The following is a 7053-nucleotide window of genomic DNA, read 5'->3' on the forward strand; positions in this document are numbered from 1 at the left end:
CTGACCCGAGCTCCACTCTGACGTCTCACTGACTGCAGATTTGCTTTTCCAAAACAAACTTTGCTTCCAGGAGATCCGAGCGAGGAAGCACGTGGAGGCAGGTGGTCGTACGCGCTGTGTGGGGAGGATGTTGGCTTACCTTTTCTACACTATTTATTTGATAAGCCTTCTGTTGTCCGAAATGTTCCGTTGTTCTGATGCTCAAACCATCTGAGGCTCTCTGGGTCACTTTGTTAAATCCTGTGTGTTTTAAAGGCTGCAGAGGACGAAACTTCAGCATGTTGGCGTGATTTCTGGTTCGTTTTGAAACTGTGGCTGTAAAGAAATCTTCATTTCTGCTTGCTGTTTCACAATGATTTACTTCCATCAGCATGAAATGTTTATTTTTAGGACAACGCTTGTAAATACGACAATTGAAACCATTTTAAGCACAAATGTAATACAGTTTTATTGTGTTACCAAAGAGTTGGTTGTCTTATTTCATATTAATTCAGCTGTTAAATTCACATCTGAAAAATCTGAAAATGTTTTAAAAGTCGGGATTTCGTGTAAAACACAACTACAGGCTATTTCCAGATCTCACATATTTTATTCCCAGTAAGAGATGAACAACATATCAGCTGATGAAACTGAGATGAATCTGATGCACATCTGTGAAACGTTGGAACAGGAGCAACAAAAGGCTGGAAAAGTAACCAGGTTACCTGGCAACAGGTCAGTAACATGACAGGCTATGAAAGGAGCATTTCAGGGGGGCAGATTCCTCCGTCTAGTGTTTAATACGAAAAGATTCAGAAAATCTGAAGGAATCTCTGTGCGCATGGGACAGGGATGCAAGCTGGTGGTAATTTTACATTAAAATCAGACATGATTCTACTGGAAATATCGGCTGATGAGGTTTATACATGGTGGAATTCTGTTTTATTTACATTTCACTTCGTGTGGCTAACAAGTTACTTCAGTAGAAAAAGTTCTCATTTCTAGATGTGTGTGTCTGTGTGTGTGTGTGTGTGTGTGAGTGTGCATTTGGAAAGATATTGGAAAGTACTCAAAGTTGCATACAAAATGGTTTATACTGTTTATAAATGAGGTCTTACAAATGTAATTTTAAACAACACAGTAAAAACATGCTCCTGCCTTTAAACCATGATAAATCTGTCTGGAATTCCCAGTCTGTCCAGTAACCCAACCAGTAAGGCCTTCTCCGCCTGTGGGATATTTCTGTTCACTTTTGTTTTTACATCTTAATTTAATTTAATTAAATTCAGGCGAAGCTTAAAACGATTTGTTCTGATTAGAGACGTTTTCCAGACGGCCTTGTGAAGATTCCCGACAGTCATTCAGGAAGAGAGAAAATATCCAGGATGGTTCCGGGGATTACAGCAAATTACACCGTAAAACATCCTGATATGAGCTGCATGGTCATCCTCACTCTCTCATTACTCCTCACTACTCCTCACTACTCCTCACTACTCCTCATTACTCCTCACTACTCCTCACTACTCCTCATTACTCCTCACTACTCCTCACTACTCCTCACTACTTCTCATTACTCCTCACTACTCCTCACTACTCCTCATTACTCCTCACTACTCCTCATTACTCCTCACTACTCCTCATTACTCCTCACTACTCCTCATTACTCCTCACTACTCCTCACTACTCCTCACTACTCCTCACTACTCCCCACTACTCCTCATTACCCCTCACTACTCCTCACTACTCCTCATTACTCCTCATTACTCCTCACTACTCCTCATTACCCCTCACTACTCCTCACTACTCCTCATTACTCCTCACTACTCCTCATTACTCCTCACTACTCCTCATTACTCCTCACTACTCATTACTCCTCACTACTCCTCACTACTCCTCATTACCCCTCATTACGCCTCACTACTCCTCATTACTCCTCACTACTCCTCACAACTCCTCACTACTCCTCATTACCCCTCACTACTCCTCACTACTCCTCATTACTCCTCACTACTCCTCACTACTCCTCACTACTCCTCATTACTCCTCACTACTCCTCATTACTCCTCACTACTCCTCATTACCCCTCACTACTCCTCACTACTCCTCATTACTCCTCACTACTCCTCACTACTCCTCATTACCCCTCACTACTCCTCACTACTCCTCATTACCCCTCACTACTCCTCACTACTCCTCATTACTCCTCACTACTCATTACTCCTCACTACTCCTCATTACTTCTCATTACTTCTCACTACTCCTCACTACTCCTCACTACTCCCCACTACTCCTCATTACCCCTCACTACTCCTCACTACTCCTCATTACTCCTCATTACTCCTCACTACTCCTCATTACCCCTCACTACTCCTCACTACTCCTCATTACTCCTCACTACTCCTCATTACTCCTCACTACTCCTCACTACTCCTCATTACTCCTCACTACTCCTCACTACTCCTCATTACTCCTCACTACTTCTCATTACTTCTCATTACTTCTCACTACTCCTCATTACTCCTCACTACTCCTCATTACTCCTCACTACTCCTCATTACTTCTCATTACGTCTCACTACTCCTCATTATTCCTCACTACTCCTCACTACTCCTCATTACTTCTCATTACGTCTCACTACTCCTCATTACTCCTCACTACTCCTCATTACTTCTCATTACGTCTCACTACTCCTCATTACTTCTCACTACTCCTCATTACTCCTCACTACTCCTCATTACTCCTCACTACTCCTCACTACTCCTCATTACTTCTCATTACTTCTCACTACTCCTCATTACTCCTCACTACTCCTCACTACTCCTCACTACTCCTCATTACTTCTCATTACGTCTCACTACTCCTCATTACTCCTCATTACTCCTCACTACTCCTCATTACTTCTCATTACTCCTCATTACTCCTCACTACTCCTCATTACCCCTCACTACTCCTCACTACTCCTCATTACTCCTCACTACTCCTCACTACTCCTCACTACTCCTCATTACTCCTCATTACTCCTCACTACTTCTCATTACTTCTCATTACTTCTCACTACTCCTCATTACTCCTCACTACTCCTCATTACTCCTCACTACTCCTCACTACTCCTCACTACTCCTCATTACTTCTCATTACGTCTCACTACTCCTCATTATTCCTCACTACTCCTCACTACTCCTCATTACTTCTCATTACGTCTCACTACTCCTCATTACTCCTCACTACTCCTCATTACTCCTCACTACTCATTACTCCTCACTACTCCTCACTACTCCTCATTACTTCTCATTACTTCTCACTACTCCTCATTACTCCTCACTACTCCTCACTACTCCTCATTACTTCTCATTACTTCTCACTACTCCTCACTACTCCTCATTACTCCTCACTACTCCTCACTACTCCTCATTACTCCTCACTACTCATTACTCCTCACTACTCCTCATTACTCCTCACTACTCCTCACTACTCCTCATTACTCCTCACTACTCCTCACTACTCCTGTTCTGTTACTCCTGCTCACACTGCAGCAGAGTTCTGACTTGTTTTTACCAACATGAGACACAAACCGGATCCACCTCTGATCTGTGTGGAACGTCACTGTGAACGGTCATGCAGCATTTCCTGCGCCGGACATCTCAGAGGAGACACAAACCTTCAGGAATACTTACAGCAACGTTACCTTTTCCTTTTTTATTCTAAATGAAAACAACGACTTAAAAGCATCACTGTAACCCTTCACCTTCAGGCTCCCCGCTGAGTCGTTTCAGACGTCATGACACAGTTTTGTTTGTTTGTCCCAGAGGAGACGTCTCTCACAGCCCTCATGGAAAATACAGATACAGTCAATCTGTCATCATATGAGAAAAGCATTGATACCAGACTAAAATACTACAGACTGACCATCAGGTCCATCATGCGCAGTAATCAGTCAAAATGCATAAAAATGGCCTAAAGAGGAGCTTAAGGGGTTAAAAACATGAACAAATAAATAAGAGTAAAGCAGCGAAGGGAGAGTCTGGTGTTATCCTGTCAGGTTCAGGCGCCGCGGGTCGGTAAAGTTAGACCGTGCAGCAGAACTGGACTGTGGTGTCTGTACACATCACACACACACACACACACACACGTGTGTGTACAAAAGGAACAGATGACATGTCCGTCTCCTTTTTGTCAGTCTCTTTATTTTATTCATCAGTTGCAGTTCAGAGTGTCAGAACGTCCAGATGAATAAACACGCCTGGAGCATCCTTATTTCCACCCTCTCAGCAGAGTGTTCAACTCTGCCATGGTGTCCCCGAAGGGACACAACGTTCAGATGATCATTTCAACGACTGCATAAAAAATCTGGTTTCAATAGAAAATAATCTGATCTGAGCATCAGTGTGAGTGTAGCCTAAGTCAGACATCGCTGTAACCAACATTTCCCTTCATGGAAACGTTAAAGCAGAGAAGGAGCTTTACTTTCTGACTAGCTTGCAGACAAAATCACTGAAGTGTTGCTGACAGACCCAACATGCCTATTTCTGGAGCTTCTCGCTGAGTTTGTGTGGTGGAAGTGAAACCACAATACAACTCCATCCCCCTACATTTAACCCTTTAATGTTCACACTAACATGAAGGCCAGTTTCTCCGTTTGTTTCTCTGTTTGTTTTGGACAAGAATAAACTAAATAAATGTTTTTTTTATCAAATGGTTGAGACGTTAAAAAGAAAAACCGTGAAGAACAGCAGTTTTATAACTGGTTCGACGCAAACCGGCTAGTTGAGAAGCTCAGGCAGGTTTATTTAAATGTTTTTATCATCAAAGTCACCTCAGATTTACCTCCACCAGATGGTAGAGCAGGACCTGAAAGGGTTAAGTTTCACCAGGATCAGCCGTACAACATGTGACTGACTAAAGCTCATCCCATCCTTCAGCAGAACCAAGGACTTTGTTCTTGCTGTCGAGGCCGCAAGAACAAGGAAAATCTTTTTCATCTGGTCCATTCTTCCTCCAGGAGAAGCTTCATCTGCAGTGAGGAGGGGTCACTGCCTGCGGTGATGTCATGTTTAACAGGAACTTTCACCTGTGGGGGGGCGGGTTGTGCATGCGGCTATGTCTGTGTGTTCATACTTGTGTTCTGGTTTTTAACTTGAGCATTGACTGTATAAAAAGAGCACCTCAGAGGCAAAGTCTCTCAGAAGTAATGATGTGAAAAGGTTCAACAATCTGCACAAAGTGATACATGGAACAATTTCTGAAAAATGTTGCTGAATAGGGCTTGAAAAGAACATCCACCAACCGTCCAAATGTGAGTTAAAGGGTTCCTATGATGGTATTTGGAGTTTTCTGAGCTTTCTACAGTGTTACAGTGTTGAATCCTCATCAGACATGTGAACGACATGTTTTTTATCACCTAAACGCATGTTTGAGTTTGAGTTTGAGTTCCAGCACGCTCTCCGTTCGGTTTCCATGGCAACGAAAAACGCGGCGTTTTAGAGAGTTTTTTCTACTTGGAAATCCTTGTGACGTCCCGGGGGATAAGGTTCGGTGATTGGTTACCTTCTACTGGTTAACAAGGGTATGTACAAATACATCAGGCGGGTGGAAAACGTGGGATAAAGTTATTTCCAACGATGGCTGGTGAGTTTACCAAAGAGAGACATCCTGCTGCATTCGTTGCTGTGGGTTGCTGTTTTCCACTTCGTTTTCAGGCTCTGATTCAGGTTCCAACATGTAGGGCTGGATGCTATGTGTTGACATTGTAGTTTGTTTTTTTATTGAGTTCATATGAGCCTAATCCTTCTGTTTATGAGACGTTACAATGACGGTGAAAGCAGGTGCGGTGCGCGCTCCCGATGTAGTGCAGTGGCGGGAGGCGGGGCTTAATGCGGAAGAGTCTCAATCCACTCGTTTTGCCCGCAGGCTGATCTGACAGCCTACGGAGAGGGTCGGTCTGAAGTAAATAAAGCCATTTGTGACAATAACTCCATCAATCCCAGCCCTTCTGGGCTCAGAAATAAAAATAAATAAGCCTGAAATGCACAGAATAGTTCCACTTTAAATCCAGTTTGGTAGGTAGAAATAAAAAAGTTCCTTTCCACTTCAGCAGGTGACAGAAATGTGATGAGTCGTCTGGATAAACAGGCTTTTTAGCTGCTGCTGTCCAGCAGAGAGGGGGCGGGACTTCAGCTTGATTAGCACACCAGGCGGCCAATATAATGCTAGAATGACTATTATGTAAAAGAATGAAGGTGTGCTGATGCTCTGAAGATGCAGTGCTACAAACCAGGTTCAGATGGATTTAAAGGTACGTACGTCAAGGAAAAGTCAAGAATAAACAAATAAAATCTGCACCTGGCTGCCATCTTGATTTATCTGGTTTTACCAGTGGATATTATAAGTTATTTTAACAGGGAAGACTATGTGTTTTTTCCAGTCAGCAACTTCCTTATCGTTTCTGCCATGCCCGACATAGGACAGCATCAGTCTGATCAATCTGATCAGCTGAGATCCTGTCAACCAGGCCCAGCTGTTGTTAGCTAGTTGCTAACATTAACAGGATGTTCAAATGGCTCCACTTACCTCTCCATCCACCTCTGGTTGTGCCAGCTGTGCACGCTTGGCTGAAAAAAATAGCTGAACTTGAGTGTTACAGACCCTGGCCTTTGCTTCTTGTTTTATTTGGAAAAACCAGCACAAACTCCATCAGAACTCATTGGTTGGACGTGGGACACCTTGCCTGTGATTGGCCCGATCCTCGGCTTTCCAGCTCGACCACTTACCAAGCTGCCAATGAACATTCAGGGCAGCTACGGTTATGGTTGGAACACCTGGCTTGCCACTTGGTTTTTTGCTGTAGCTGTCTTTAAGACTGTGTTCGGACATATTGTAATGGACCTTTTTGAAGGTCTTATGGTGTTTGTGTAATTTAAGCTGTTCTGACCTTAAGAGCCGTTTCATCCTTGGTCTTGTTTGTTGTTGTTTTGTAGTTTTGTTTCAGCAATAAACTGTGTTTATACTACATTCTTTATGTCTTTAATGTTGCTGCCCCTTTCCCCAAGCAGAGTTGGGGTTGTAACATTAATGGGG

The sequence above is a fragment of the Telmatherina bonti genome (genome assembly GCF_933228915.1).
Source record: "Telmatherina bonti genome assembly, chromosome: 23".
Lineage (NCBI taxonomy): Eukaryota > Metazoa > Chordata > Actinopteri > Atheriniformes > Telmatherinidae > Telmatherina > Telmatherina bonti.